The sequence below is a fragment of the Crinia signifera genome, chromosome 6 (assembly GCF_055691185.1).
Source record: "Crinia signifera chromosome 6, ASM5569118v1, whole genome shotgun sequence".
NCBI lineage: Eukaryota > Metazoa > Chordata > Amphibia > Anura > Myobatrachidae > Crinia > Crinia signifera.
In genome coordinates, this window is record NC_139222.1 from 110,607,224 (window position 1) to 110,629,715 (window position 22,492).

General features: G+C 46.1%; 1 protein-coding gene across 2 annotated transcripts in view; it reads right to left on the bottom strand.

Annotated features, from left to right (window-relative positions):
• The window catches only part of CDH4 (cadherin 4), a 724,604-nt gene that overhangs the window by 174,437 nt on the left and 527,675 nt on the right, over positions 1–22,492 (bottom strand). The gene's annotated exons all lie outside the window — the stretch shown is intronic.

Here is a 22,492-nt window from a genome sequence, read left to right on the forward strand (position 1 = left end):
ACACGGGCCTTCTCATCTCTTAAAACCCCCCAGTATAAACCAGTGACATCAGTGCATCATTGAGGTATAAGGTACCTTACAGAGTCTTGTCACTAAGTGCCTCATGTCTCATTTATATCTCTAATCCCCAGTAAATTCATAGGCTGCAGTCGCGGATGCCCGCGCTGTGTTTAGATTACAGGAACACATTACGGATTTGCAGAGAAAGCCCTCCTGGTGTCTGCTGCTGTTTGAATATCCTATAGCTTTGGGTTAAATAATAGTTTAAGGAACAAATAATGTCCTTTGTCTTCCAGGTGTCAATCCTGATCTGTTCTTTTAAAGAGAATAATTATTGTGTCTTTAAACAATAGAGCTAAGTAAAGTGCTTTTTCAGACCTCATCAGCGCACCTTTGAAAAATGGTTTTGTGTAGTGCCTGCCAGCCTCATGTATATTTAAACTAGTTAATGAGGGTTCTGTCGGCTGCGATGCTCCCTGGTTTCCATAGCAGCACAGTGAGGACATCACATGTTATTCGGCTATCACAGAATAAAACAACACACAAAACAGGTTCTTTGAAAAATATATCACAGAGTGAACGTGACACCAATATTTGCATGGGTTTGGGTGCCGTGCCGGTGGCACAGGCATGTCAGCTAATGCAGCTTATAACCTCACAAGCATTAAGTCAAATGCTTGGTCATGCTAGAGAGAATTAGAAAAAAATAATTAAATGATGTTTATTTTATGAACTTGTTTTAATGCTTGGTATTAATACACAAATAGGCATTATTAAGGTGAAAAGCACTGGGAATTCTATTTATTGAGTACAGCTACAATACAGCTGTACCCGATATACAGCTCTGTAACAGCAATCGAAATCTACTGTACGAGCTCTGCAATTTATTAATAAAATATTGCTGAAGCAGCTGAGTGATACGGTCAGTTGTAGGAGGAACATTACAGCATCCGCAGCCCGTGCTGATTGGTAGGCACGGTCACACATGCCGAGCTGACTTCCAGATTCACTTGTTCCGATAATAAATACAAAGGCATGTACAACATTTAAATACTTTAAATGTAAATACTTAAGAAAAAAAGAATAAAAAATGAAGGAAAAAAATATATATTTATTTTGGCTGCCATTACCTTGAGAAAAAGTGCTTGATTAAATAAAGCATTTCTTCTATTACTATCCTGTGCTCATAGGCTTGCGCAGCCCATTTTCTTAGGGGGTGCACCATTGGAGGGGCGTGTCCATCGTCGCCTACTGGGCATCAATGCAAACTAAATAGAAGGTGACTTATTTATGTATATGCACTTCAGAGTGAATCATTCTCCCAAACATATACTAGACACAGGGACACTGCGTGCAAAAATCGACACTGTAATGCCCATTACACATAATGGCACACACTGTAATGCCACGCACTGTAATGCCCATTCCACATAAAGCCACACACCATGTAAACCATCACACATAATGCCACACACATTAATGCCCACTCCACATAATGCCACACACAGTAATGCCCATCACACATAATGGCACACACAGTAATGCCCATCACACATAATGGCACACACAGTAATGCCCATTCCACATTATGCCACCCAACATAATGCCCATTACATTTAATGCCACACACCATAATGCCCATCACACATGCCACACACAGCAAGGCTGATTCCACATAATGCCACACACCGAATGGCATTACGGACATTACACATTATGCCAGGGCTTGACAAATTTTTGTAAAATAGGGACAGTGCAAGTCAAAAATTTACACCGTTATGCCTATTACACGGCACACAACCATTACATAGTATACCACATGCCATAATGCCTATTACATGTTATGTCACACACCATAATGCCCATTTCACATTATGCATCACACCGTAATGCCCATTACACATTACGCCACACACCATAATGTCCATTACACATTATGCCACACACCATAATGCTGATTACATGTTGCGCCTCACACTGTGATGCCCATTATGCCTCACACTATGATGCCCATTACACATTATGTCACACACCATAATGCCCATTATAAGTTGCACCTCACATTGTGATGCTCATTACACGTTGCACTTCACACTGTGATGCCCATTACATGTTGCGCCTCACACTGTAATGCCCATTACGCCTCAGACCATGATGCCCCTTACATGTTACGCCACAGACTGTGATGCCCATTACACATTATTTGACATACATGATGCCCATTACACATTATGCCACATGCCTTAATGCCCATTACATATTATACTACACACCATAAGAGCTATTACATATGATGCCACATACAGTAAGTATTGCTTACCTACATATTAATTGGTAGGGGTTTAATGCTTGATGCCAGGGCTTTCATGCTCAATGCCATGGAGGATTACATGCTCGGAGGGCTCAGGAGGTCTCTGGAACAGCACACGCAGGGCTGGAGCACAGTAGCACAGCACTTGCCATTTACTTACTGGGGCAGTGGATTGGGCATACTGGGACTGGCTGGACATGGCAGCAGTCAGTGCAGCCAGATGTCGGCCAGAGTGCTTCCCCAGTGTCCTTCATTAGCTTCTGCGCATGCGCCGGACACACAGTGGATGGGCACAGAGTGACATGGAGAGGAGAACCAAACAAGTATAACCAAGCGCAGGGCACTAGTAATGGTCCCAGCTTCCGTTTATGAGGGATACTCAGCCCTCAGAAAATACAGAAAACATACACAGCAGGTAAACGGCGCTAATGGACCCCACTAATTAGTATTCAAAAAGTGCAAATTTATTAAAAAGAATACACAATAATATAATTATAACAATACCACCGGCCGGTAGAAAATAGCAATATGTGCACAATATATGGCCATACAAAAATAAAAATTAAATTTAAAAAGAAAGTTTCTTTACTGGGCTATAGCGTGTGATTGAGATCATTATTTCATTGAGATAACATTAGGATTGCCTGGTTTAGGATAAAGCATATATTGAATATGAGGCTTAATAGCTTCTTTCTCCCTTTAAATGTCCATTTAGCAGTAAGACAGTTCCAGAAATCCCAAGAAACACATTGAGTGTATTTTAATGTCAAAGTATGTTAGCAGGTATTTAGCAAGCGTATTAGTCAGTCACACACTTAGGCCACCTTTTGGAATGTCTCTTAGATTAACTCCAGACTGCAAGTGCTCTCTCAAACAAGCGAAGCAGCGGTTATGAAATAAAAGCAGTTTTTATACTTATGCTTCCAAGCGAGTGTAGCACTTCAAATGCGCACTGTGGGGCGAGATTTTCGCTGGCCTGGAGCGGGTCCCCAGCTGCTGGTCTTCCCAATTGTGCAGCTCCTTTCTAGGACTCTCAGCTCCGGCAGATTCTCCCCGGCTCACGTGGTCTCGTTTGTGTACGGAAGTCAAAGTGACGCTTGATGACGCGTTTCCCCGCCTTCTCCTGGTCAGCGGCTTCATCAGATGAAGCCGCTGACCAGGAGAAGGCGGGGAAACGCGCCATCAAGCGTCACTTTGACTTCCGTACACAAACGAGACCACGTGAGCCGGGGAGAATCTGCCGGAGCTGAGAGTCCTAGAAAGGAGCTGCACAATTGGGAAGACCAGCAGCTGGGGACCCGCTCCAGGCCAGCGAAAATCTCGCCCCACAGTGCGCATTTGAAGTGCTACACTCGCTTGGAAGCATAAGTATAAAAACTGCTTTTATTTCATAACCGCTGCTTCGCTTGTTTGAGAGAGCACTTGCAGTCTGGAGTTAATCTAAGAGCCATTCCAAAAGGTGGCCTAAGTGTGTGACTGACTAATACGCTTGCTAAATACCTGCTAACATACTTTGACATTAAAATACACTCAATGTGTTTCTTGGGATTTCTGGAACTGTCTTACTGCTAAATGGACATTTAAAGGGAGAAAGAAGCTATTAAGCCTCATATTCAATATATGCTTTATCCTAAACCAGGCAATCCTAATGTTATCTCAATGAAATAATGATCTCAATCACACGCTATAGCCCAGTAAAGAAACTTTCTTTTTAAATTTAATTTTTTTTTTTGTATGGCCATATATTGTGCACATATTGCTATTTTCTACCGGCCGGTGGTATTGTTATAATTATATTATTGTGTATTCTTTTTAATAAATTTGCACTTTTTGAATACTAATTAGTGTGGTCCATTAGCGCCGTTTACCTGCTGTGTATGTGACATGGAGAGGCAGTGTCAGAGAGAGAGAGAGAGAGAGAGAGGGCAGAGTGCCATGGAGGGGGGGGGGGGGGGCAGTGTCAGAGAGAAAGATAGAGAGAAGAGAGTGCCATGTGGGGGGGGGGGGGGGGGCAGAGTGCCATGGAGAGGGGGGGCACAGTGCCATGGAGAGGGGGGACAGAGAGTGGGAGCAGCGTCAGGGATAGGGGGGAAGAGTGCCATGGAGGGGGGGGGGGGGGGGGCAGAGTCAAAGAGAGAGAGAGGAAGCAGTGTCAGGGAGATAGGGGGGGAGTGCCATGGAGAAGGCTGGGAGGCAGAGTGCCATGGAGATGGGGGGTCAGAGTGCCATGCAGGGGGGGGGGCAGTGTCAGAGAGTGAGCAGGGGGAGGGGGGGCAGTTTCAGAGAGTGAGAGGGGGCAGTGTCAGGGAGAGAGGGGGGGCAGAGTGCCATGGAGAGGGGAGGGGCAGACTGCATGGAGAGGGGTATCAGTGTCAGGGAGAGCAGAGTGTCATAGAGAGGGGGGGGGGCAGAGTGTGTGAGAGAGAGGGAGAGTGTTAGAGAGAGGGGGCAGGGAGGAGAGAGCACACTACCTGTCCTGAATTGATCCAGCTGAGGACAGGTATCTGATGGGGGTGGGCATTTTGTGGCATTAAGCCCCGCCCCCTTTCTACCCGCGAATCGCGGAACTCTCCCCCTCTGAGCAGCTGCACCCTTGTCGTGAGACTCGTGACTTCCTCCCAGACCAGCGGCCACTAGGAGGTGCTGCAATCGTGCGGGGGGTGCCAGTCATTAGGAGGTGCCTTTGCACCTCTGGCACCCCCCCCCCGTGAGCACGCCTATGCCTTTGCTAAAACGTGGATACCAATTATGTTCTGTGATGATATATAGGCCTATCTATTCTTAATAAGATTTTACCATTCAATTAGCCAGGGGCCTTAAGAGCTGCGAGGAACGATCTGCATTAGGGGCCTGATTCAGACCTGCTCGCTGGGCTGCGATAGTTCGAAACCCAGCGAGCAGGTAGCCGCCGCTCATTTGATGGTGAATGATTTTCCCCCTGCTCAAGCGATGAGGGAGCCAGGACTGATGACATCAGTGGCCTCGTTCCAGTTGCCCGCGGGCAAGATATATATTGGTGCCCCCCCACATACAACCCTATATAACCTTATATAAATTATATATTTCTGTTCAGATAGATAGATAGATAGATAGATAGAGAACACATATATATTTCAGAACTCTGCCACAGAGTTGGCTTTTAAATAACTGATTTAAATTGCCAGGGGGAGGAGAGGTGCCCCCTTGGGAGCAGGAGCCTGCGGCAGATGACTCCATTGCCTCCCAGAGTTCTGCCTCTGCCTCTTTCTCAATGGCCGGGGAATGCCTGTGTTTTCTGGGGAACACCAAGAAAGCACAGACTGCACGCCCCGAAACACCAGCAGATTGTCAATCATCCTGAGAGCTAGCCTTCACTCGCTGCCTCCGGGTACATGGATTTCCCAGTGATTTGCACACTGGATATATCACAGGAACAAGGCGCAGGTGCCATGTTACAAGACACCTGCGCATGTGCAGTAGACCACAGTCTACTCGCCATCAGAGAGAAGGGGGCCCGCAGTGGAGGCTGCACACGGGTTCTCTCCTCTCTTGAAATGCTCCTGGGTAAAACTAAAGCAGGGACACACAAAGCATGGAGCCCCCCCCTCCCCTGTGGTTTTTTTTTATGGTAGCATGGTGCAGAATCCAGATGCCTATATTTTGCACTAGTTTTAATATATATATATATATATATATATATATATATATATATATATATATATATATATATATATATATATAGGGGTAATAATATCCAGCTTATTTTTCTAGAATGTTAAGAAGTATGTCACTGTACATGGCACCATATTTACTGGCCGCAGGCCGCAGCATACAAGGGAACAGGGATTTTTAGGGTGACATAGAATAGATGGCAGGGTACTGTTTACCTAGCACGGTGCCCATCGCGTTGATCGCATGTACATCGCATGCCATTATAGTGGCATGCGATGCCTGCGATGCGATGGGTGCGATTGTAGCGATTTTACATAGGGAACAATGTTAAATTACCTTCCAATCAACCAGATCAACCCAATAGACCCGATTTTACATAGGGAACAATGTTAAATTCCCTTCCAATCAACCAGATCAACCCAATGGCCCCGATTTTACATAGGGAACAATGTTAAATTCCCTTCCAATCAACCAGATCAACCCAATGGACATGATTTTACATAGGGAACAATGTTAAATAGCCCCCAGACCACAAATTGAATAGAATAACCACCCTGAAGTGTCAAATGCCGCCACCCCCCATTGTTAACATCACCCCACGGTCAATGTCTGTCACAGATCTGCTTAGTCAAGCTTACCTGTTTGGTGATTCTGCTCTGTGTCTCAGTCTGACTCAGTCCTGTCTCCATTCATGCTGCCAGACAGTCTGTGCATTGCTGGTTCATTGATTGATTGCACCTGATTGAAATCCAGGCAGAAGCTGTAATCACCTGTAACCCTTTGCTCTCCTGTTCCATGTGGCCCACCTGTTTAGTTCAGACTGAAGTATTCTGGATTCCTGCCTCAGATTGCAGATTGCCCTCTGTCATTTCCTCCAATCAATACAAGGCAGGGGGGATAAATATCTTGCTCACAGAGGCAGAACTGACTTCAGCAACTTGTCTTCCTGCTGCATGTGCTGGATGCTCTGTGCAGTTCAAGCCTGCTTCCTGGAATCCCTGCGTGAGTTTTCAGCGTTCAGCTCCCAGAGGCTCTGCTTGTCCGGCTGGTCCAGCGCTCCCGGTCTGGTACACTAATTGTCCAATTCCTGCTCCAGTTCCTGCTCATCTAGTTCCTGTGTTTATACTCGGTTTTCTTCAGTTATTTGTTATATGCCAAGTCAGCCATTTCAGTTCTGTTATCTCCGTCACCTGTTCCTGTGTCAACGCCAAGTCGCTACCCTGTCCTGATACCAGTTTCCTGACCTGCCTGATACAAGCTGCATCCAGCCATTTTGTGCTACGTCTCTGCTGTAAGCTTCCAGTAATACTGTCATTCAGCTGTATCCTGATCCCAGCCATCCAATCTTCAATCATTCAACCATCCAATCTTCAGTCATCCAGCCGTCCAATCTTCAGTCATCCAGCCGTCCAATCTTCAGTCATCCAGCCATCCAATCTTCAGTCATCCAGCCGTCCAATCTTCAGTCATCCAATCGTCCAATCTTCAGTCATCCAATCGTCCAATCTTCAGGTATCCTTTTCTCTAAACTCAAATCCTGAACATTGCCTTATCCTCCCAGAACTACCGGCACATATCTTGTTTATTTTGAATGGACTGCCATCTTGTTTATTTTTGCAAAGGACTGCTATCTTTTGTTACTTGTTATTTATCAGAGACTTGCATCTAGTTATTATTTGTCCAATCAAGAAGTATTGATCCTGGTTACATTATCTGTTATATGAGTTCCTTCAATAAACCTGTTTGTGTTAACCCATCTCCGGCTGGTCACGCCTCTCTTCCTGAGATCCGCACCACTCCATCAATCCACCATCTGACCACTCCAGTCACGACTGATTCCACACACCCATTTCGTGACAGTTTGCTGAAGTCACATGGACTTGGTCAGTGATCCGAGTGTGAGAAGTGTGGGTTGTCTAGATCACAGTACCAGCATGGAGAGACAGATTGATCTTCAGTTCTTACTCACAAAGTTCTGGCAAGACTTATCTGGTTGTTCTTGCAAGCTGCAGCAATCCTTGCCGGCTAATGAATCCTCACGTGTCACATCTGCAGCCGCATGTCATTTGGCCTCTTCACCTCTACCCCCTGACTACCTGGCTACTCCAAAGGAGGACGATGAGGCTTCTGCAGACAGTGGGTCTGTCATAAGTCCGTTACTTTGCCATCTGGAATCTGGTTCTGCTTGGACCTTTAAAGAGCGAGAATCAGAGACATTAAAGGTTTTACATCAGTTACTGAATCAACTACAGGAATTACCATCTAAAAATTTTTCTGTAGTCTCCGCCATATTGGACAGTTCTTTGGTACCCCTTTCCAGTGGAACTGTGCTCAAAGGAACTTCCACTACACTTCCAAGTACTCCTGAGAAGTCCTCTCATAAGCCTTGTAAGGACATACCACAAAGCAGAACACGAGCCCAGCTGTCTGAGGAGGAACGTCAGCGGCGCAGGCAGCTAGACCTGTGCTTCTATTGTGGTGGTTCAGACCATTTCATAGAAGATTGTTCTCTCCGTCAGCCCAGAAATGGGGAGATTCCTCCCGTTACAGTTTAGAAAGAAACCCGAGTTAATACTTGGGGCCCTAGAACAAAGATCATCTTGGCCAAACACGGTTTTACTGCTGTCCACAGAGCTCCTGGGAAGGTTCCTGTATCCATTACTGGAGGTGGTGTCTCAGGATTTTCTGCCCAAAAGCATGTGTCCGTCTCATCAACCTCAGGAGGGTTGTCCAATACCGCAGCCCCAGCAGAGGTATCTTGTGCTAAAGATTCAGAACGAGTATTCTGTCTCCAGCCCCAGGAGGGGGCTCTCTGTCTCCAGCCCCAGGAGGGGGCTCTCTGTCTCCAGCCCCAGGAGGGGGCTCTCAGTCTCCAGCCCCAGGAGGGGGCTCTCAGTCTCCAGCCCCAGGAGGGGGCTCTCAGTCTCCAGCCCCCCAGTCTCCAGCCCCAGGAGGGGGCTCTCAGTCTCCAGCCCCAGGAGGGGGCTCTCAGTCTCCAGCCCCAGGAGGGGGCTCTCAGTCTCCAGCCCCAGGAGGGGGCTCTCAGTCTCCAGCCCCAGGAGGGGGCTCTCAGTCTCCAGCCCCAGGAGGGGGCTCTCAGTCTCCAGCCCAAGGAGAGGGCTCTCAGTCTCCAGCCCCAGGAGAGGGCTCTCAGTCTCCAGCCCCAGGAGAGGGCTCTCAGTCTCCTGCCCCAGGAGAGGGCTCTCAGTCTCCTGCCCCAGGAGGGGGTTCAAAGTCTCCTGCCCCAGGAGGGGGTTCAAAGTCTCCTGCCCCAGGAGGGGGTTCAAAGTCTCCTGCCCCAAGAGGGGGTTCAAAGTCTCCTGCCCCAAGAGGGGGTTCAAAGTCTCCTGCCCCAAGAGGGGGTTCAAAGTCTCCTGCCCCAAGAGGGGGTTCACTGTCTCCTGCCCCAAGAGGGGGTTCACTGTCTCCTGCCCCAAGAGGGGGTTCACTGTCTCCTGCCCCAAGAGGGGGTTCACTGTCTCCTGCCCCAAGAGGGGGTTCACTGTCTCCTGCCCCAAGAGGGGGTTCACTGTCTCCTGCCCCAAGAGGGGGTTCACTGTCTCCTGCCCCAAGAGGGGGTTCACTATCTCCAGTCCCAGAAGAGGGCTTTCTGTGTCCAGCCCCAAAATGGGATTTCAAGTGTCCAGTCCCAAGTAGGGGTGAATCCAGGTGTCCAGTCCCAGAAGGGGGATATTCCAGGTGTCGATCTCCAAGAGGGGAAAATTCCAAGTGTCCAGTCCCAGGAGGGGGTCCTGTATACCAGAGACCCTGGAGGAGAGGAGGACACACCTGCCCTGGCCTCCGGGCCTGAGGACACACCTGCCCTGGCCTCCGGGCCTGAGGACACACCTGCCCTGGCCTCCGGGCCTGAGGACACACCTGCCTTGGCCTCCGGGCCTGAGGACACACCTGCCCTGGCCTCCGGGCCTGAGGACACACCTGCCCTGGCCTCCGGGCCTGAGGACACACCTGCCCTGGCCTCCGGGCCTGAGGTTGTTCCAGTTATTCCAGTGCAGACTGCCTTGCCCAAGGCATCCGAGGGGTCTGCCATGCACAAAACACTCAATGTGCCCGCCGTGTCTGAGGCTTCCGTGGTTCCAGTTTTTCCTAAAAAGTCCAAGATTCTTGATCAGCTGAAGCCTTCCAAAGCCCCAATTCCATCAAAACCATTTCAAGATTCAAGCAGAGAATATTCGCCCATCTATTTTGATGGGGATCTTGTCCATTATGAAGCCCTGGTGAACCAATATTTGTCTATATTGGAAACCGAACCTTCATCTGGTCTCACGCTAGCCAACATCGTCAGTTACCTGTTTTTGTCATTTAAAGGAGAAGCTTTGGAGTGGGCTTGTCCGCTTTATGAATCTAACGACTCCAGACTTCGAGATCTGACATCCTTCTCCAAGGCCGTAGTGGAAAGGTTCGGTTCAAAGACTCCCTGTAAGAATTCCTCCACCACTACAGTTAAAAGTCATCCGGTGGCCAAAACCAACCATTCTTTGCCATCCATCCAAGATTGTGCGCCATCTCAACAATGCCTTAGAACCTCCAAGGTTTCAAAAAATTGTCTATTGATGCCCAAATCTATGGACGTTAGAATTGGGTACACATCCATGTCCACCCATTGTGTTGGTTACTCTGGACTGTCCAATTCTCCAGGATCATCTTCTGAAAAGCAATCTGCCCCGTCAATACCCACCATATGTATTGGATCTTCCGCTTCATGCTACCTCAGTGGTCCTTCAGGGAGTTTCAATTCAACTGAGAGGTCTTCAATCCTGACCTTAGACCAAGACTCAAATTCAGAGTATGATTCTGATTATGATGCCACTCCCTTCCTGGGAGGTCCTGTGCTCTCTGGTGCCTGTTTTGCAGAACCTAAAGCTTCACCTTCCTCAAAAAAATCAAAGCATTCATCTAAGAAAAAGAAGAAGCATCGTCGTTAACCTTGAGCTCCCTTCCAAAGAAGGTTCTGGCAAAGGTGTCCGGAGTCCACCCTGAAGGAGGGGGTAATGTCACAGATCTGCTTAGTCAAGCTTACCTGTTTGGTGATTCTGCTCTGTGTCTCAGTCTGACTCAGTCCTGTCTCCATTCATGCTGCCAGACAGTCTGTGCATTGCTGGTTCATTGATTTATTGCACCTGATTGAAATCCAGGCAGAAGCTGGAATCACCTGTAACCCTTTGCTCTCCTGTTCCATGTGGCCCACCTGTTTAGTTCAGACTGAAGTATTCTGGATTCCTGCCCCAGATTGCAGATTGCCCTCTGTCATTTCCTCCAATCAATACAAGGCAGGGGGGATAAATATCTTGCTCACAGAGGCAGAACTGACTTCAGCAACTTGTCTTCCTGCTGCATGTGCTGGATGCTCTGTGCAGTTCAAGCCTGCTTCCTGGAATCCCTGCGTGAGTTTTCAGCGTTCAGCTCCCAGAGGCTCTGCTTGTCCGGCTGGTCCAGCGCTCCCGGTCTGGTACACTAATTGTCCAATTCCTGCTCCAGTTCCTGCTCATCTAGTTCCTGTGTTTATACTCGGTTTTCTTCAGTTATTTGTTATATGCCAAGTCAGCCATTTCAGTTCTGTTATCTCCGTCACCTGTTCCTGTGTCAACGCCAAGTCGCTACCCTGTCCTGATACCAGTTTCCTGACCTGCCTGATACAAGCTGCGTCCAGCCATTTTGTGCTACGTCTCTGCTGTAAGCTTCCAGTAATACTGTCATTCAGCTGTATCCTGATCCCAGCCATCCAATCTTCAATCATTCAACCATCCAATCTTCAGTCATCCAGCCGTCCAATCTTCAGTCATCCAGCCGTCCAATCTTCAGTCATCCAGCCGTCCAATCTTCAGTCATCCAGCCGTCCAATCTTCAGTCATCCAGCCGTCCAATCTTCAGTCATCCAGCCGTCCAATCTTCAGTCATCCAATCGTCCAATCTTCAGTCATCCAATCGTCCAATCTTCAGGTATCCTTTTCTCTAAACTCAAATCCTGAACATTGCCTTATCCTTCCAGAACTACCGGCACATATCTTGTTTATTTTGAATGGACTGCCATCTTGTTTATTTTTGCAAAGGACTGCTATCTTTTGTTACTTGTTATTTATCAGAGACTTGCATCTAGTTATTATTTGTCCAATCAAGAAGTATTGATCCTGGTTACATTATCTGTTATATGAGTTCCTTCAATAAACCTGTTTGTGTTAACCCATCTCCGGCTGGTCACGCCTCTCTTCCTGAGATCCGCACCACTCCATCAATCCACCATCTGACCACTCCAGTCACGACTGATTCCACACACCCATTTCGTGACAATGTCATCCCGAAGCGTGGCGAGCGCAGCGAGCCCACGAGGGGCGGCGGTACGCGTCCTCCGACCTTTTCATACCCCCACTATCCACGTCGGTGTGGAGTTAAGAATAGAAAGTGTGGCGAGCGCAGCGAGCCACCGAGCCCGAAGCGTGGCGAGGGGACGCGGATACCTTCACAGGTATCCGCGTCCCCTCACGGGCTTCACAGGTATCCGCCTCCGCTCGCCACGATTCGGGCTCGGTGGCTCGCTGCGCTCGCCACACTTTCTATTCTCAACTCCGCGCCGACGTGGATAGTGGGGGTATAAAAAGGTCGGAGGACGCGTACCGCTGCGCTCACCACGCTTCGGGATGACGTTGACCGTGGGGTGACGTTAACAATGGGGGGGGGGGCATTTCACAATTCAGGGTGGTTATTCAATTCAATTTGTGGTTTGGGGGCTATTTAACATTGTTCCCTATGTAAAATCGGGTCCATTGGGTTGATCTGGTTGATTGGAAGGTAATTTAACATTACAAACACATAAGATGCATGTAATGCCTGCGATTTGCGGCAAGATACCCGCGATATAGATCGTGGGCGCCGTTCTAGGTAAACAGTACCGATGGCAGCATAACATTTCTATGGCGTCAATTCAGACCCATTCGTTTTTGTCCCCGTGTCCGATGGTGGGAGATTTGAGCATGTGCGAATATCAGCATGCGCAAGCCATTGGAGAGAATGGTTTTGTTGAGTTTCACACTTGCCAGGTCATTCACTGCAGGGGGGCGGGAAGGAGGCTGGAGCAAGGGAATGTCCAGTGATTTATTATTTCTCTCCCCTTTGGCTGCATGCGAGGGGACCTGTTCTGCTTACAGACGCATTACTCCTAGAGGTAATGGCTCCAGCCTGTCTGCTTGCATTCTAGCAGGGTAGGGGGGCATTTGGCGGTGAGGTGTCCAGTGGTAACAGGCCTTATGTTCCCAGTGGCAACTGTCCCAACATTCTATAGCATTGCTCTCATGGCAGGATCAACAAAGCGGACAATTAGCTGAAGCCCTAGCAACTCCTTTATGGACTCCTTTCTAGGAAACGGGTGATATACTTCCTCTGGAAGAAAATAATTTGTTGTTGGAGTTAAAGGACAATGAGAGCGGTCACACAAATTCTGATTAGCTGTTTTATAGCTTCTGGTCCTCTCATACAGCCTTAAACCCGGCACTGATGGCTTGTCCGTCTTTGCGTGTGGAGGAGGACTGCTACACACAGAGAGCTCTACGGAGTCGGTGAGCTGCTTCTTCCTGCCATGTTCTGAACATTTGCTGAATCTGCACTACACGTACGGGATGCGTGACCTTTATCTAGTGCTCCACATTCCGAAACACAGGCTTTGATTAACAGGCCATTAAATAAAATTACTGCTCCCTTTACAGAAACAATACAATTACACAACCAAGCAATTGTGTAATTAAATCAGCAAATGGAGGTAAAATACTGTACATTCCTCTTAGTTTAGTGGGTTATGAGTGCACGGGATGTGCCAGATGTAGCTGGAGAATTAAGGAGCGATAGATTGCTACTTTATTAAATGTCAGTAAACACAATCAGCCTCATATATCCTCCTCTGCTATCTTCAGCAGGAAATATTTCCGCTGCACGGCTACAGTACTACATACGCCACCCAGTATTACTTATACACGGATCATTTTCAGCCCAAAAAAATGACTGGCTGTTGACCGCTGTGCTATACAGATCTGTTCTTTGCCTGGCCACTTCTGGAACTATAATACATCAGCCGCACCACTTTCTACCATAGTAATACTGTATGTTTTGTTTTATAACCCAAAATACCACAGTGGTTGGAGGATATAGATTTCACCATTCCATCTTGTTTCTAGGTATAGTCCCAGAATCTATTTTATTACATAGGGTACAGTTGTCAGGGTTAAAAATCACCTGAGATGTGGAGAAATCTGGGGACTCCTAAGGACACCCGTGGTATTATGTAAGCAGGAACATGACCAAGGAAAATCTGTTGTAGGATATCTGTCCAGATCCAGCCATTTATTTAATAGACAGAAGTTTTCAAAAGTAAACAGAACCCATGGGGTAACTTAGATTGAGACTGATCTCACTCAAGTGCAGTGGCGGTTTCGGCAGAACGTTTACACTTACTTATTTAATACACCCCAGGAGATGCATAAATGGCCCCATTTGACTAAGTCCTCCTAATTATTTGCAGCAGAGGGTATCATTTGCATGAGCAGGTTGGACATAAGACTTAATGATGGACACCCACAAGTAATGGACTGCTAAGCGTCTTTGCAGGAAATAAAAAAATGAATTACAGGTAATATGGTGATATTTAACAAACCTTATCAATACAACAGGTGGAGGAGTTGCCACAGCAACCAAACTTATTCCAGCTATTATTGTATAGAAACTACTAAATAACTGTCCTCTTTACAAGGGTTAGTAAATGTCTCCCATAGTGGGTACAAGGAGATGAAACATGAGAAATTACAACTTTGTGATTTAACTCTATATCCAGAGAATGTGTCATAGGTACTGATTACCAAAATAAGGTTTGGCAATTCAATATGTCAAGTCTGAATGGAGGACAATGTCAGCAGCATGTCATTCATGAACAACAATGTTTTACATTGTACTATACTGATAAAAATTCCTCTATTAGTGGGTTTACTTCTAATATGGGCTTCAAGCACTCCAATGCTAGGATAATAAGGATAGCAGGATAGTGCTGCCCAGACAGAGTAATACCTCTTTCATATTGCAAAAATAACCTGGGTTGACTCGCCTCTCTGTGCGATCTCAACGGGCGATTTTACGTTTCCTGGGCCCAGCAACCAAGAGCTGCCTCCTTCTCCCGCCCCCGATGACATGCCGCTGCTCCGTCCCCATCTAAAGTCAGCGACCCTGCATATTGCCAGTTCGCTCCAGGGATGGTCCTGTGTCCAAATCCCGGGTGTGACCTGGCATTTGCAATGTAAAAGGGGTATTAGGATTTCCCCGAAAATGCTCCCTCCCCATTACTGTATCTAATTTCAATAACCACACTATGGAAAGCAAAAAGGTCACAAAGTGGGCACTTTAAAGGCAGGCATGGATATTTCATGGAAAAATATTGAAGAAGTAGGTCCTGGCACTATCCCATCAAAAGGGAGGAGATGATCCGGCTTTAACCATCCCATCCAGTTTCCAACTACCTAGCACAGCTCCCCACTCCTTCAAAATCAGACTGCCACCATCTTGTTCCACTAGCTTCAGGCTAAACTTGTCCAAACCAGTCAGATCATATAGATCTCCATGTACCTGCAAACCTCTTTCACTTAGGTATGCCCCAATGATTATACTGTATGTCTTTCCTTGTTACACAGAACAATCAACTGCAGATCATGTCGAGGAACATAGAGCTCTATGTGTGAAATTCCAATAGCATTGTTTATTTCTCCTGGGTATAGAAGATGGAGGGAAAAGAAAGTCAGGAACTTTCCATGGAAGAGTTATACATAACTGTAGGAACATGATAATGTAAAGTAAAACCCCTCTAGTACTATAATCCCCCTCAGACATCAGTAACCTCTCTGATCAACATATCAACATTTTGACCATCAAAATCACAATGATTAGATACTGTATAAACAATATTACATAACTGCTTTGTAAACACAGTATACACACACACACACACACACACACACACACACACACACATATATATATCTTCAATGTGTCCATCTGATCTGGCATCTTTTGAAACTGGAAAGGGGCAGCCACACAAGTGAAACAGATAAATAGACGTATAATACTGTGGTAGTGAAGGAGCAAGGTAAAGTCTAAAAGGAAAAATATTTTCTGATTCAACCATCTCTTATTAGTGTAAATAAGGAATTGGGTTGGTGATTTTAGTACCTTTCTGTACTTATATAACAGATCTTGAAATAATATTGTTTAGTACAATATGATTTCTATATTCTAATGGTACCTATTGCTAACATACTGACAGTGACCAAGAGTATGTTTTTCTGTGCAGCGTAACTCTAATGCCCGGTACACACGGTTCGATGTGGTCTATTTTTCTATTAAATTTTGGTTATATAAGCAAAATCAAATCAAAATGGAAGGAAATCCAATGCATTCGATTGCGATTCGAACATGAGTCGCGGCCCCGTGGCATTGAAAACAATTACAAAAATAGACTATATACTACAGATCGGGATTCCATTCCGATCCAAGTGGGATCAAATAACAAGGCACAGTGGCCCTTATTCAGATCTGATTGCAGTACAAATTTGTTCTCAAAATGGGCAAAACCATGTGCACTGCAGGTGGGGCAGATGTAACATGTATAGTTAGATTTGTGTGAGTTATTTTGTTTCTGTGCAGGGTAAATACTGGCTGCATTATTTTTACACTGCAATTAAGATTTCAGTTTCAACACACCCCACCCAAATTTAACTCTCTCTGCACATGTTACAAATTTGTACTGCAATCAGATCTGAATAAGGGCCAGTGTGTACACCCCTTCAAGGGCCTATTTTTGAGAAGTGGAGGAGGTGAGACCAATCCCATGTAGGCACGTAAAGCCCATACATTATAAGCTCCAATGTATTGTTTATTATATACAAAAAAAGTACAAAAAATTACTGAATTGGGTGTGAAAAATGCAATTTTAATACTTATGATTTATGAGCAAATAGGTGGTGATCATTACGCTGTCATGGTGATGGGCCTATTTTTATGTGGATGACTGGAGATGCTGCTCCATCTGCCCCATTGTTAATCTTGCCCTGTGTATCCACACTTACCGATTGGCCGTTTGATGTGTCAGTCAGGACACTAGTCATTGCCTAGTAGTGTGTACCCAGCTTAATACAGCTGGGTTATTAAATTATAACAGTCTTTCACCTCTCTCCGTAGTCCATGTACTCAATCCACTGACCTGTACACTGATACCTTTGTACAACCATGTATGAGGGATGGACGGACAGTATTTCCAGTATTTCCAGTATCATATACAGCAGGAGCTTGAGGTAACATGAACTGCAATGGTTTAAGTTATTGTACACACAGTGTGCTCTCTAATATTCTGCAAGCGGATTTTATATTACACCAACGATGATTTAGAAATGACCCATGTTTTGTGCTGCAGTTTGAGAAATGCTTTCTCTGTGCTATTTGTAGAACATTACTGCATTATGCTGTCATTTTCCTGCGTTCTATTTTCAGATACGTTTTATTGCACATTTTTATTGTATCCCATAATGCGTCATTTATTGGGTATAAAAAAAATCATTTGTGTCTGTAAGAGCAGATTCTACCATGTACTATAATTTAACGTGACAATATTTATATTATATAGTGTAAATTGCAGCTAAGAACATATTCAAAATATGTGGCATATTTATTAAAGAATATTTGCGGCTATCCTCTGACCAGTTCTTTGCCAGTATGGGTTCTGATCGGAGCCTGTGTCCCGACAAGGTTCTTTGCTAAATTTCAACATAAATATTCATTTTCACGTTATAAAATTTGATGAAAATAATCAATTAATTCCACATAATATGCAGATAATGATACATATGGCCCTATATGAGATGAGAGGGATACCATTTAATTTGCCATCTTAGGCAAACGAGGGCGCCGAGCAGAGTCTTTGTACCAGGTGAGAACCTACAGTAGCTCCAGCATCCTGAATGCTTCATTCCCTCCCCTGACAGTGTGAACATCTCGCGACTGTGATACTCATTGGCATATGGGAACGCCCAGCATTTCATAGGCATTCCCAAGAGAACGCTAAGCATTCTCATGACGGACATGTGGGGGTGCATGTCAGAATCATGCCTGAAGAACGGTTATAACTTATCTACAGCAGGTCTATTCTGATAGCAACAGCACCTTTGTACGTACACTCTGTGTATTGCACATGCACCACAGGAATTTCTGACACATGCGCAGTTGCTCACTATGTAAACATCGGCAGTGAGTGTGTATTGTGTGCACCTTTGAATCAGGCCCTCAGTGCTGAGTCTAGGTCATGAGGAAGTACTTAAACATGAGGTTTTTCAGAACAACAGTTGTATTGTCCAGTGTGAATCCACAGAATGGTGATGAAATGACTATACCTATAGTATGTTTCTCTGACCCTAAACAGAAGGGAGAGCCATCTTAACATATAGGCACACTGGGCAGTTGCCTAGGGCTCCACATTTTAGGAGCCTTTGAGCAGTGGTTGGCTGGAGCCTCTGACAGAATGCTGGCCACCTGTTCGGAATACACACACAGAGCGGCCAGGTAGCATTCCATACTGCCTCCCAGTGTAGAAAAGGTGCTGGACTGTGGGAGTGGTAAGTTATTATTATTTTTCTATGCATTCCCATGAATGGGTGGGTACAGTAATGCATGGCTTTGGCCAGGGTCTGCAACGATGTTATGGCAGCCCTGAGAGTTTCAAGAACTGGGCAGTTTACTGAAATAAAGAATTAGTGCCAACTGCCGGTATGTATGAGTCATGTCAAGAAACTGGAAAATCCATTCTGTTGTATGTTTATTTTGTATAATACTTTATCCCTGCATGGATTCCTGATATAAATGCTTAACATAATGCTTTGGCTGCAGGCACATAAAGTAAATGACACACATCCATGTAATTAATCATTTATATGAAAAATGAATAATGGATCAAAATTATTGCAGCACTTTACAATATGTTTTTGTGTAAAACTAAGTTTTTCTCCATAAAGCTCATATGACATTGCCAGTGTTATATAAGGTAATATAAAGTGGCATGAAAAAGGTTTTTTTTTTCTGGATCATAAACTACCCGTTTAAGCTCCTGCTACAGCATCTCATTTGGATTCAAGTCAGGATTCAACTTTGACTAAGCCACTTCAAAACTTAAATTTTGTTTTCCGTTTGAGTCATAGGTGAGCTTGCTATGGTGTTTCAGATTGTTGTCTTGCTGCATAACCCAATATCGGTTGAGCTTCAGACTGAAAATTCTACCTCAAAATTATCTAGTAGATAGAAAAATGTATGATTCGGTCAATTATGGAAAGGTATCGAAGTCCTGAAGCAGCCTTAATTCATAAAGAATTGGTGAGAGATCCATAGCAACTAATCAAACTATAGCTATTGTTTTCTAGAAGGTGCAAAATAAATAAGTACAGATGGAGCTGGCCTAAACTTTACAGAGGCTGGCGATACTTTCGTCAGCCCCGCCATGGGGCCGCGCACGCATGAGACACTTGCGTGCCCAGTGGCAACGGAGCTTCCCCCGGGTCCCTGCCGCCTCCTTCGCCGGTCCCTTTTGCCATCTCGCTCCCCCCAACCCTGACCGTCTCCCTGAAGCAGAGACGGGCAGGATGCCGCTGCCCTGCCGACAGAGGATTGGGACCAGTTCAGAGGGGGAGGCTCTGGCAAGCCCCGACCAAAGATGTCAGTGGCTACATCTGTAGTAGAATCTTATTGGTTGCTATGGGCAACACCCCGTCTTCAATAGAACTCCCACCTTAGTAAATTTACCCCTTTGAGTGTTCGGTATACAAAACAGCTGCCATCATTATGTACAAATAATGGCACAATATCCTGCATAATGAAAGTAATGGGTCTATGCTATATGCAATGTTTGCAGGAGATAACTGGAACGGTGACTGGCTTATTGCGATCCATATTGACACCTATATATAACATCACTAGCCCTATATTTTTCTTTGAATATCCAGTATCCCAACCATCATTCCATCCTCCAGATGGAATCAGCCCCAGCGTGGCTCTTTTGGACAGGTGCCAACCACGGAGCTTGCACATTTAAAATACATTTGAGCTGACCTGTCAAGTAAGGACTAAGGCTTCTCAGTAGGCAAAATGTCAAATACTCACTCCACAGTGCCACCATTACCCACTGTCCAGAGAAGGTTTGGAGGTGAAGTCTTATATCCCTTTCCCTTGACACTGACTCATTTCATAAACGAATCCTCAAGTACACATTTGGAGTGCCGCCCCAACAGAATTGTGTATATATTTATTAATCCCGCCCCCCCCTCCCCGCAATTACCCATTGACCAACTTTATACTGTCTTTCCTCTGTGTTTTGACAGTGTAATATTCTCAAGTGCAGTAATGACAGGTGGGAGGGGGCCCCCCTGTCTAAAGTGACCCAGGCCCCCCAAAGGCTTAATCCGTCCCTGTATAGATGTGGCCAGGTTGATTGGCTGCAATGCATTGTGTGGCCACAGTGGTGTAAGTTCGACTATGTCGCCCGGAGGCAAGAAAAAAATGGTGCGCCTCTCCCCATAGATAGATATAACTAGAGAAAGGGAGAATGAGATAGGGGGAGTGAGAAAGAGATAAGAAGAATGAGAGAGTTAGGGAATCATGGAGAAAGAGAGAAACAAGTGAGAGAGAGAGCGAGAGTGAGGGGTGAGAGAGGTTGTAATGGATAGCTAGAGTAAGAGAGAAGAGGGTCAGATACAGAGAGTGTGGGGTGAGAGGGGAGTACAGGCAGAGAGAGAGAGGGATGATAAATATGGGGATCAGGTAGACAGAGGGGGGGGGGTCAGAGAGAGAGAGAGGGGGGGTCAGGTGGAGAGAGAGAGCGAGAGGGTGAGGCAGAAAGAGCGAGAGGGGTCAGTCATATAGAGATATCCTCAACTCGGTTGCCAATTAAAATGCAGCACCGGCTGGTGAGCCAATCAGAGCTCACTTTCCAGCAGCCAAAATAATTGGCTGCCGGTGAGCAAGCTCTGATTGGCTCAAAAGCCGGTGCAGCATTTTAATTGTCCACCGTCGTCCTGGGGTGAATAAGCCTGCACTCTGGGACCTGCTTTGTTCAGCGCACTGAGCGCAGCACAGCGGAGGCAGTCTGGGGGGTTGCGGTGGGAAAAATGATCTGCCCGGGCCAGGGACCGCTGTACCCACAGCACCCCCTAGTGGTGGCCATGATTGTGTACATCTGATGTGCGCCTCTTTCCACTATGTGTGTGGCTGCCTCTGAAGTCTGTGGCTTCCGGGCATCCCGTCTGCTTCTGCCCTGCTCACCCTCCTGTCATCGAGGCGCAGGCTGCAGATTTAAATATCACAGGATAGATGCTGGCAGCAGTACAGCACTGCTTTGCAGCGCCAGAGGCTGTGTATCACTGCCTGTGATCCGCGGTGGGGAACTGGGACATGGGGATACTTGCTCCCTGATATGGCTGGAATTGGGAGGAGCAGAAGCGCCCCTTCAGGGCTTAGAACAAGGCACACCAACAGTGCAGGTTTTGTAGATATCCAGGCTTCAGCACAGGTGACTTAATTAGTACCTGAGTCATACCTCCCAACTGTCACGATTTTAGAGGGACAGTCCCGATTTTCGGGTCCTGTCCCGCTGTCCCACCCGCGGCAGGCATTGTCCCGCTGCGGGGGGGTGACAGTTGGGAGACCCCCAATCTAGTAGAATAGACGCTGTGCGCATGCGCACAGCGTCTATTCTCGTATGAAAATGAGGTCGCGGCTAATTAGCATAAGCCGCGCCCTCATTTGCATACGCCCCGCCCCCTTTTGAGTGTCCCTATTTCCTCCGGCCAGAAGTTGGGAGGTATGCCTGAGTGATTCTGATTAAACCATCTGTGCTGAAGCCTGGATATCACTAAAACCTGCACTGTTGGTGTGCCTTGAGGGCCGTGGTTGGGAATGCCTGGCTTAGAGCCTCCATTGCCTCCGTTGCCACCCTGAGTTCCGCCACCTATGAGGAGTTAAATTTCTGTGAACGAATGTTGTCATATATTACACATTTACAACAGACAGATTCAGAGGAAAGATAAGATGATGTGTTTACAACAGATGCTCTAATATTACAGATGACTTGTATATGCATGTCATGCCTGCTTGTATATCGTATGTTTAAAAAATAATTACAGACATTATGTTTGCCTAATAAGAACACACATTTTAGGGAATGAGAAGCTCTTTGTTGTGGATAACCTTGCATTTAGACGAATATGGTATTTATCAGTATTCATAACCTTGCAGGTTACACAATGCTAGAGTTAATGGACAAAAATAAATGCAAATTGGCTAGTGTCAAAATAACAGAAAGGATGCTTTTAAAGGATGCTGCTGTGAGACATTTAAAACACCAACACACACACACACACACACACACACACACACACGCAAACACACCCCACTCCTGTATGCTCTATGGAGGTCATTCTGGTTGACTCACAAATTTGCAGCTTTGCG